Source organism: Canis aureus, chromosome 19 (assembly GCF_053574225.1).
Source record: "Canis aureus isolate CA01 chromosome 19, VMU_Caureus_v.1.0, whole genome shotgun sequence".
NCBI lineage: Eukaryota > Metazoa > Chordata > Mammalia > Carnivora > Canidae > Canis > Canis aureus.
This window is the reverse complement of record NC_135629.1, coordinates 57551740-57563510: the sequence shown is the minus strand read 5'-3', so window position 1 is coordinate 57563510 and position 11771 is coordinate 57551740. Positions and strand designations below refer to the sequence as shown.

General features: G+C 41.5%; 1 pseudogene across 1 annotated transcript; it reads right to left on the bottom strand.

Moving 5' to 3' along the window:
• Window positions 1–7406: 7406 nt before the first annotated feature.
• LOC144290897 (uncharacterized) lies at window positions 7407–11768 on the bottom strand (annotated as a pseudogene). The gene is made up of 2 exons (XR_013358386.1): window positions 11260–11768; window positions 7407–10703 (listed from the first exon to the last, which is right to left on the bottom strand). The product of XR_013358386.1 is annotated as an uncharacterized LOC144290897 (transcript).
• Window positions 11769–11771: the final 3 nt, after the last annotated feature.

The window sequence follows — 11771 nt, the reverse complement described above, 5'->3', positions numbered from 1 at the left end:
GAATAGTCTGGAAATAAACCCATGCTTATATCATGAAACTACCTACCACAAAAGGAGCTGAGAATATACAATGGGGAAAGACTGTCTCTTAATAACTGGTGTTATGAAAATGAGACAAGTACCTGCAAAAGGATGAAACTGGACACAAAAATATGTCCAAACTCATTATGGATCACATACCTAAGTGTAAGACTTGAAAGCATACACCTCTTAAGACAAAACAGAGGTGCTAAACTTACGGACATCAGCCTTAGTGGTGTTTTTGTGGAAGTATTCCCTCAGGCAAGGAAACAAAAGAAAAAATTAAAAACTACTCAGAAGAATGTAATAGATGTTTTCCCCAAAGAAGATTCTCAGATGGCCATTAGGCACATGAAAGAGCTGCTCAATCTCACTAATCATCAGGGAAGCACAAATCAGAACCATAATGAGATATCACCTCACAGCAGCCAGAACGGCTGATATCAAAAAGACAAGATGCAACAAGTGTTGGTGAGGATGTGGAGAAAAGGAAACTCATCTTTGCTGTGGGAAGGTACGTTGGTGCAGCCACCGTGGAAAACATTATGAAGTTTGCACAAAACAGTAAACACAAAAGGACCATATGGTCCATAATTCCACTTCTGAGTTCACCATAGGAAAGAACAAACACAGAAAGATCTGTGCACTACCACGTTCACTGTGGCTTTAGTTACAATGCTCAACGTATGGAAGCAACCCCCATGTCCATCCACAGATGAGTGGATGATGAAGATGTGGTATCTACATATAAGGGATTATTACTCAGCCATATAAAAAGGATAAAGCCATATAAAAAGGATATAGTTTTATATAAAGCTATATAAAAAGTCCTTTGTGACAACATGCATGGACCTGGAGGGTGTTCTTCCAAGTAAATAAGTCAGACAGAAAGACAAATGCCATATTTTACTTATATGTAAAACCTAAGTAACAAAGTAATGAACAAATAAAATGAAAACAGAAACAAACTTAAAGCCATAGAGGAAAAAATTGGGTGTTTGTGAGATTGGAAGGCGATGGAGGGATAGGTGAAATAGATGAAATAGGATTGAGGGGCACCTGGGTGGCTCAGTCGGGGAAGTGTCTGCCTTTGTCTCAGGTCATGATCCCAGCGTCCCAGGATCAAGCTTCCTACTCAGTGGGGAGTCTGCTTCTCCCTCTGCCCCTCACTCCACTTGTGCGTTCTCTCTCTCTCTCACTGCTCTCTCTCGAATAAATAAAAATCTTTTTTAAAAAAGAAGGGGATTGAGTTGTACAGAGTTGCACATATTTTTTGAAGATTTGTTTATTCATGAGAGACACACAGAGGGAGAGAGGCAGAGACACAGGCAGAGGGAGAAGTAGGCTCCATGCAGGGAGCCTGATGAGGGACCCAGGACTCCAGGATCATGCCCTGAGCTGAAAGCAGATGATTAACCTTCACTGAGCCACCCATGCATCCCCAGAGTTGCACTTATTTTTTTTAAAGATTTTATTTATTTATTAGACACACACACACACACACACACAAAGATTGAGAAAGAGAGAGAGAGAGAGTCAGAAACACAGGCAGAGGGAGAAGCAGGCTCCACGCAGGGAGCCCGACGTGGGACTTGATCCCGGGCCTCCAGGATCACACCCTGGGCTGAAGGCGGCGCTAAACCACTGAGCCACCAGGGCTGCCCTAGATTTGCACTTATTAAATAAGTCATGGGCAGTTGCGTGGATGGATCAGTCTGTTAAAGCATCTGATTCTTGATTACAGCGCAGGTCATGATCTCAGAGTGTGAGATTGAGCCCCTTCAGGCTCAGCACTTAGTGGGGAGTCTGCTTGAAGATTCTCTCTCTCCCTCCCCGCCTCCCACACACACTTTCTCAATCTTTCTCAAAATAATAAATCAAGAAATCTTAAGTAATGGGAATGAAAAGTACGGCAGAAGGAACATGGTCGATAATATTGTAGCAGCTTTTTATAGTGACAGGTGGTAATTATAGTTAGTGTGGTGAGCATCATAATGTATATAATTGTCAAATCACTATTTTGTACACCTGACACTAATATTATAGGTCACTCTGCTTCTACTGAAGAAAAAAAAAAAAAGCCCACACTCAGCCCTCATCAATGAACTTGAACACTAAAGTAAGAATCCATCTTCCAGGTTGCTTGTTGCCCTTCAAATCCTCCCTCATGCTGAGCTGTTCTCCAGGGCAGGGCAGTAGGCACACACACCATCTGACCTCCCGGTGGCAGCTGGTGCAGCACAGGCAGGCTTCACTGAGGGCCTCTGTGCCTTCAGGACAGTCCAGGAACCCTCGATTGGACCAGGTTCTGGAGAAGGGAATGGCATTTGGACTCAACTTTGTTGGAGAAGGGTGATGTTTGTCATTTACTTGGATTCCCTGTTGGACTTTGAACCCATTCTTGCCCACATGGTGAGCCTTTCTGTATTTGTCTTATAAAGGGTAGCATGTAGATGTGTGAATCTTGCCAAGGTCCTTCCTCCTTTGCTTTTTTGATAATACTTACTCCACATTAGCTTCTATCTATTTTGAAGTATTTCTGAGTAAATAGGCTGCCTTTCCTACACTTTTCGTCTTCTTGCCAAAGTCCCAAATCACTAGGGTCCTCAGAATTTTTCTTTAGTCACTTGTCTATTCTTCCCTATAAACTTCATTTATATTTTGGGATCAGAATATGAATAGAATCATCATATGGTCTATTTTCTTACCTTCAAACGTCAGATCTTTCCCAAGAAATTAGATTATGTTACTAATCTTTGCAGTGTGTCCCAGTCAAGATAAAAGGAGTGCATCAGAGATTCAGCAAAATATTTTGCAGAATGAGCTACCCAGGGAAGAGAAAATAGTAAGATTTACAAGAAATGATTCGTGTTCTGTTTTTGGAGAAAACCCAAAATTTCATAGCGATGGAGATCAGACCCAGATCCAGGAAGGGCATTTGAATGACACTTGTACAGGAGGAGGTGGGGATCTGGGCAGATTGTGATACTAACTTGAAATTAAAGAACAGCTGAAAGCACACCGTAACAATTGTATAATTGGAATTTTCACAAGGCGAAATTTTAATGAATGCATTCTAGACATTTATCATCTGAAAACTACTTCAGTTGGAAGCAATGGTGAGAAAAACCATATGTAAGAACCCCAGAGTGCTGGGACTATATATGAGTCTTCAGCCAGTGCATTAAGCTTGTTCCCCTTTGTTACCATGCAGGCAGCACCAAAAATGTGACCATTCATTGAAAATGGCCAGTAAGTAGTCAAATAATGATTAACAAACACCAGTAGATCTTTAATTAAGAGATTGGTTATTGGGGATCCTTGGGTGGCTCAGCGGTTTAGCGCCTGCCTTTGGCCCAGGGCGTGATCCTGGAGTCCCGGGATCAAGTCTCGCGTTGGGCTCCTGGAGTGGGGCCTGCTTCTCCCTCTGCCTGTGTCTCTGCCTCTCTCTCTCTGTCTATCATGAATGAATAAATAAAATCTTTAAAAAAGAGATTGGTTATAATCATTTTTTCCTAACAGTGTGCCTTCCTGTTTTGAACAGAAGTCATTTGCTGGAGTGTGTCTGTGAGAGCAATGAAGGTGGAGAAACCATAAACCAGATTACAGGTCTTACTGTGCTTGAGGATTATCCTACTGGAGATAAATCCTGTGAATGTGCTAAGTACAGAGATGGTTCTTTCCTTGAGAATCTACAGATATCTCACCCTGGACACAAGCCTAGTCCCTGTGAGGAAGGTGGACTAGCCTGCAGCTGTATCTCAAAACTCAGTACTCAGGTGGACACAGACCTTGTGGGGAAACCTTATGAACCTCTGGACACTGGAAGAGCAACTTAGAAATACTTGAGTGGTCTTGGTAGTCAAAAATCTTTAAAGTGTGGGAAATGTGGAAAAACGTTCATCCTTTCAGGGTCATATGCAAGGTCACTGTCAACAGAGAGTCCATGTATGTGACGTGTGTGGGAAAACCTTTATGTATAATTCCGATCTCACAAGTCATGCGAGAACTCACACTGCAGGGAGACCATATGAATGGAGTGTGGGAAAGCCTTCAGATATCCTTCAAGACTGCAAAGACATGTGAGGACACATGCTTGGGAAAAAACCCACAAATGTCAGCAGTGTGGGAAAGCCTTCCCTGGTCACTACTCCCTTGCAGTACATGTGAGAAAACACGCAGAGTATGAAACCTTGGAATGTAAAGAGTGTGGGAAAAGTTTCAAGAAGCATTTGCCTTTTCAATGTCACATGACCACGCACAGTGTAGTGAAACTCTAAGAATGTAAGGTGTGTAGCAGAACCTTCAGGTATCACACAGCCCTGGGAGTACGTATGAAGGCACATAATGGGAATAGACTCTATGAATGTCAGCAATGTGGGAAGACCTTCAGATATCTTGGAAATCTGAGAACATATGACAACACACACTGGGGAAAGACCCTATGCATGTCAGCAGTGTGGAAAGACCTGCAGAAGCCTGAAAGAAACACACTGGAGAGAGACCCTATAAATGTCAGTCATGTGGAAAAGCCTTCATTCATCACCACACCCTCATAGTACATACTGTGAGAAGGCACACAGAGGGTGGATACTTGGAGCGTAAGGAGTGTGGTGAAACTTTCAGGAAGCATCGACCTTTTGAAGGTCACATGGCCACACAGATGTACTGAAACCCTATGAGTGTAAGGAGTGTGGCAGAGCTTTCAGGTATTACAGACCTGCAAGTCCATGTGAGGACACACACTGAGGAAAGACCCTATGAATGTCAGCAGTGCAGGAAGGCCTTTAAGTCTTCTTTTTTTTTTCCTTTAAGTCTTCTGAATGGACAAAATTTTGGGAAATATTTTAGCAAAGAACTTGTTATTTTATTCATGAATATTCCTGTGGGACAGAAATATTTTCATTGTTTTAAACGTGGCTTTGTCTTTGTGAGTGTTTCTTCCTTCATAGGAATCCAAAGTGTATTAATTCCTGGTCCACATCACTGATATGAACAGTAATGATGTCCTTTGTCCTCTACATCTGTACAACAGAATGCTTTGTTATCTTAGGCTTTAAGCAATCACATGGTTATGTAAAACAGGTCTCTTTTCCACTATGTCTCTTGGACCCAGGATGAAAAGAATGTATCTGTAGGAGGGCTGTGTGTGTGTGACTTTATATAATTTTATTAAGAGACTTTCTTAATTTCACACTCCCAAATATTACTAGTCTATGATCCTCCCATGAGACTTATTGTTGAAAGTTCTTTTTGTTTTCTGTTGCTGGTCCTGGAATTTCCCAACTCTGTATCACCTCTTCTTTTCAGTCCTTATTATTGAAAGATAGGTTTTCACATTATTTTTCTCTCTTTATTGAGAGAACAATTGTTAAGTTTGCAATATTGGTTTATCTTTTTTGAGAGTAATTTTTTTGTGTCTTTGGTTGATTTTGTTCCAAATGTGACTTGGAAGAACATACTTCTGTGTCACAGGATTGCTTTTTGTTTCTGGGGTTAGTGACTGTGGTGGAAATACCAATGTGGTGCTTTTTTCTGGTCCCCAGGAGATCAATTCTGGTGTGCACAGTACCACTAATATCAACCAGAACTCCTGGTCAAAATATGGCATATGGTAAATTTTTATCCACTTTGGACATACAAACTTTCACGGTTTCCATAATGTCCTACAGTCCTGAGGTACACCAAGCGCATACCAATTGGACTAAACGTTTCTGGTTTTACTTTTGGCAGAGGTATATGGCCAAATAAGAGTGTGGGATTCATCCTATTGGGTTGAATGTCAAAGGGAAAAGGATTGCTGTCTCAGTACCTTTAAAAGAATTTGCAGGGTTTTAGATGACTCAGGCAGTGGGACATGCAACTCTTGGTCTTGGAGTTGTGGGTTTGAGTCCCACATTGTATGTAGAGATCATTTAAAAAAATAATCAAAATAAAATCTAAAACGAAAAGGGATTTGCAATACATATCCAAGCTAATATTTACCATTTTCATCCTTTTGAATGACCCACTTGTAAACTATGAAAAACCTTTCTTCTTTAGAGAAGTGACATGTAAAATGCCACAGGGATTCAAAACATGATATATCAGCATTAAGGAGTCATGAGGGGTTTTGTGTGGATCCCAGTGTGGTCTGGTTCCAAGATTAGATGCCCTAAGTATTGATCCTGAGTTTCAGCAAACTGCAATTTTTGGGGGACTTTATGTCCCTTTAAAGCCAAAAGCTTTAACAAGTAGATGATGGTTTCCATTGAAGGCAAGCAGAGAATGAAATTATCTCCATAGCGTAATGAAGGAGAGATGCAGAGAACTCTTTGTCATCCAGAATAGCCTATGGGTTTGTGGAAATGATGAAAGACTCTTTGTGATTCCCTGCAGCATGACTGTCCAGGGGTATTTCTGTGCTTCCAAGTGAAAGCAAAAACTGGCTACATTTACCAACAGGAATATTAAATCCACTGCATAGATGAATTACAATGGCAATGGATATCAGTAGCCAATGGGGGTTAGGGACACCAGAGTGTGGAGGGATGAAAATGTGATTCATTGCTGAGAGGTCTTGGTCAGATATCCCTCATCAGCCATTGGGTTTTCTCACCAGGGAAACAGAGGTGTCACAGGGAATAGTGCCAGAGGATCGTGAGACACTGAGGCTTTTAATCTTCTATCATGGGTGTAGTGCCCTGACAGGCTTCTTGGTAGAGTATTGTCTTGTTCTACCATAGATTTTGAAAAATATAATTTCATCTTCAGGGAGGTACACTGACGATTCTGTTGGGATCAGTTGAGCATGTTGCCCATAAGAAACATGGTAGCTGATCCAATAGGAACAAATGACTAGTGTTCCTAGATTCTGCTATCGTGCCATCAGAGACAGAGTGTACAAAAGAGGCCATGTGGTCGTTGGCCATTTTTATTACTACTGCCAAATTCTAGAATTATTTGCTGTTTTGAGGGAGTCAAATACTCGCATGATACTTTTCTAAGAACTGTCCGCTGCACACATGGAGAGAGGAGAAATAGCTAAGGAGAAGAGGATGAGTATCTCTCAAAAGGCCTAACAACAGGAGTAGGCTCAGGAACAGGAACCTGTGGAGATTTTTAAGCGGCCCCACTGGGCAGCCCTGGTGGTGCAGCGATTTAGCACCTGCCTGCAGCCCAGGGCGTGATCCTGGAGACCCGGGGTCGAGTCCGCGTTGGGCTCCCAGCATGGGGCCTGCTTCTCCCTCCTCCTGTGTCTCTGCCTCTCCCTCTGTGTGTGTGTGTGTGTGTGTCCCACGAATAAATAAAATCTTTTTTAAAAAAAGAATATGAAATCATGTTAATGTCAGAAGTTTTAACTACATTAAAAAAAAGACTTACCACAAAGAAAGTACATGGATTTGTATAAACCTGGTAACACAGACTCAGAATAAATGGTGCATAAATTGGCAGAATTACATTGATTTCACACTCCATAACTGCAGTGGGATATTTTAACATATCCCCAGAGTGAAAAGTAAAAAACATTTCTCAGTACCTACGCTGAGGGAGCACGTGGAGATAATGACAGGTTAGGTTGGAGAGAATGAAAGTCAAGTGCTTGCTGTCTGCCGTGAGAGGACTCTTGATTAAAGGGGGCAGGAATCAGTATAACGATCTGGAAGTTAGCATCCATTCTGCTTTCTATGTCATGTAAATTTGGCAATTAATGATGGTTAACCTAGAAGATATTTAAGGAAATAGAATTCCCAGCTCTACCCACATTTCCCTAATGGAATCCAGCATAACCATCTCTATCTATACATTTCATTATATCACTGATTTCTATTCTTAATTCAAAGCTTGCTGTCCAGTTCACATGCAGAAGGAAAAGCACAAATTGCAGGCGATAAAGATCGCTCTTTGTAGAGTTTTGCATACTTAGAATTTTTGGCATTAAACGAGTATTTCAGTAAGAAAAAAGAAATCCATAAGTAAGTGATATCCACTATGTGCCATACTAGGACAGTAAGGAAATTGCTAAATTACCAAAGTTCTGTTATTCTAATGATATGAAAACCTGCTCTTCTGTTCATCTCACCCTGTCAGTAGTGATGCTGTCAGCAGGAAAGCCTAGGGGTGCTCACCTAGGCCATATTGCTTGTAGTGAGCCCCACAGACATGCACCATCCAGACCCAGTGATGTGACTGGACCAGTCCCTGTGGTTCTTATTATATATTGTAAGACACACATTAGCAACACCCATAATGGAATTTGAAAGGACACGGTACAGGGATCCCTGGGTGGCGCAGCGGTTTGGCGCCTGCCTTTGGCCCAGGGCGCAATCCTGGAGACCCAGGATCGAATCCCACGTCAGGCTCCCGGTGCATGAAGCCTGCTTCTCCCTCTGCCTGTGTCTCTGCCTCTCTCTCTCTGTGTGTGTGACTATCATAAATAAATAAAAATTAAAAAAAAAACACAAAAGTCTCTTAAAAAAAAAAAAAAAAAAGAAAGGACACGGTACACTAGCAGGGCCACACAGCAAGTTTGTAAGTAGAGAGAGAATGCAGACCTGGTGTTCGGCATGTGTTGGGGTCAAGGGTGGGTGCCTGGGGTTTTGTAGGTTGATTCTTTATTAGGAACTTCATTGGTGGAGAGTGGCCTGGTTCTGAATCTAGTTCTACTGGCAGCTGTATTTTATAGTCAGCAGTCAAATGTTGTCAGGCCCCTACGTTATAATCAGGAGCTCCCTCTAAGGCAGTTACACTATAATACACTTCATACCAGTTAAACTTTCTGTCACTTTAAAAGCACACTTCAAATCACTGTGGCTCAAATAAACTACCAAGAAAGAAAACTGTATTCAGTGAAAAATCAGGAAAAAAAAACCTTTCAAACTTGAGGACTTAAAAAAATTATTTCTCACATGAACACATATTCGTGAAAGAACTGGAAATTCACTGTTTAGGGGTCCATTTTTAAATGAGGTAATGACAAACACAATACCATATTTATTACCTCCAACATTTCCTTCCTGGAGCATTATACATGAATTAGTGCAAGATTTTCCAACATTACTTACAATTATGGAATTTCTCTCTAGAAGGCAGGGTCTAACTAAAATTTATCAAATATGATATGCAATTCTGGCTCTGCTACCCAGTGTGCATCCTCACGTGGTTTCAAAAGGATCATTGTTTGCATGTATGGGGTTTCTCTCCAGTGTGCATCCTTGCGTGCTTTTGTAAGGATGAGGATCAGCTAAAGGCTTTCCCACATTGTACACATTCATAAGGCTTCTCTCCGGTGTGGGTCCACACCTGGCCCTGGAAGGATCTGGAAGAAGCGAAGGCTCTCCTACAGTCCTCACATTTGTACAGTTTCTCTTCAGGGTGAATTCTCACATGTTCTCTTGAAAGGTTGAGCACCAACTGAAGGCTTTTCCACATTGTTTACATTCGTAAGGTTTCTCTCCAGTATCGGTTCTCAGGTGGCCCTGGGGGGACTTGGCAGAACTGAAGGCTTTCCCACAGTGCTCACAGATAGACAGCTGCTCCCCCGTGCACAGCCTCACATGGACTTGGAAGGTCTCAGGCCAGCTGAAGGCTTTCCCACGTTCCTTACATTCATAGGGCTTCTTTCCAGTCGGAGTCTTTTCATGTCTTTGGTAACTGAAGGTCTTCCCACACTGTTTACACCTATAGGGCTTCTCTCCAGGGTGTGTTATCATGTGTCTTCAAAAAGTGGAGGAATAAATGAAGGCTTTCCCACATTCCTTACACTTAAAAGGCTTCTCCCCCATGTGTGTTCTCACATGTCTAGTAAGACTGGGAAGCTCGCAGAAGGCTGTACTGCACTGCTTGCATTCACAGGTTTTCTCTGCTGTGTGACTCTTTCTATGTTTAGCAAGGGAGTAGAGATGTCGAAAAGTTTTCCCACATAACTCACATTCATAGGGCTTCTCCCCAGTGTGTGTTACCGTGTGCCTTTGAAAGACTGAGGGATAAGTCAAGACTTTCCCACATTCCTTACACTTATATGGCTTTTCCCCAGTGTGAGTTCACACATGCTCAGTAAAGCTTGGGAACTCACAGAAGGCTTGCCTGTACTGCTTGCATTCATAGGTTTTCTCTGAAGTATGAATCTTCATATGTTGAGTGAGGAAGAATGGTGGAAGGCTTTCCCACATAATTTATATTCATAGGGCTTCTCCTCAGTGTGTGTTATTGTGTGTCTTTGAAAGATTGAGGGATAAATGAAAGCTTTCCCATATTTCTTACACTTATATGGCTTCTCCCCAGTGTGAGTTCTCATGTGTCTAGTAAGACTGGAGAACTCATTGAAGGTTTTCCCACACTGTGTGCATTCAGTTTTTCTCTGTATTGTGAATCCTGATATATTGAGTGAGGGAATAGAAATAAGGAAAGGTTTTCCCACATAATTTACATCCATAAGGTTTCTCTCCAGTGTGAGTTCTTAGGTGTGTGTGACAAATGCAGGCCTGCTTGCATTCCTGACACGGATGTAGTCTCTGTCCACAGTGAGATCTCACATGCCTCTTAAGGGAAGAAAGATGCATGAAGCCTTTCCCACACTTGGTGTATTCATAGAGTTTTACTCTGGTAGAAATATTCTTGCAGAAATTAAAATGGGGAAACTGGCTGCACATTTCTCTATGTTGATTTCCTTTATTACTTTCATAGGATCTGTCATAGGATTCCTGTTAAAAGTCAGAAACATTTTCATCAATGTTATGTTTATTAATGGTTTGTTATTAGCAAGTAATAGCTATTGGAACCAGATGACTAACTGCATTTTAGTATGCAGGAAGTTTTTCTACTCTTTGTGGATGGTCTTAGAGTTAACTAAATGCCCTTGAAGTGACCTCTATCATATTCACTGTTCATACTGTTTATAATGTACAGGATCTTCCTAGAAAAGTGAATGATGCTTCACTCAATGTCTCAGTCAAGTTTTTGAAAACTTTCTTAAAATTCTAAATATATTTGGGGGCATGTGGGTGGCTCAGTTGGTTAAGCATCTGCCTTTAGCTCAGGTCATGATCTCCAGGCCCTGAGATCAAGCCCCACATCACTCAGCAGGGAGTCCGCTTCTCCCTCTCCCTCTGTCCCACCCTGTACCCTCCCCAACTTGTGTGCTTGCTTGCTCTCACGCTCTCTCTGATTTGGAGCTGGGTTTTTTGTTTTTAAAATTTCATGATATGCTGAAACTCTGTCCTGGGATTATTACTGCTTTATGTTGTCAGCACAACTCACCTCAGATGTATTGCATGGTTTCCATGCTGATCTTCAATGCTATGGTCTTCCCAATTTTTTTCTAATATGTAGGCACAAGAATGATTTCTTGTGCACTTTGCCATTTTCTCTTCATTAGATTTTTTTCCTCATGCATATCGTGTTTAGAAACCAACTCACTGGGTTTAAACAGTGTTTCATAATCTTAAACAAATAAAAATGTGAATGAACATCTTGAAGAAGTAACTTGTGAGCAAAGAAAGACTGAGGGCTTTAGGGTTTTCAGGACTTCATCAATGGCAGGCAGGAGAGGTCAAAATGGTAGGCAATTTACTAATGACTATAACAAGTTTTCCAAGAAAACTGTGAACCAAAACAACTTATGAAGCCAGTCTCCCACTACTGAACTTTAAGGAGCTTCAAGTCTTCTGAACCAAAACAAAAATAAAACTTCAGTTTAATGCACTCATTTTCACTGTCATGAGACATTATCAGATTCTAAGTCCATGATGGCTGTAACCATGTCTGTCTTC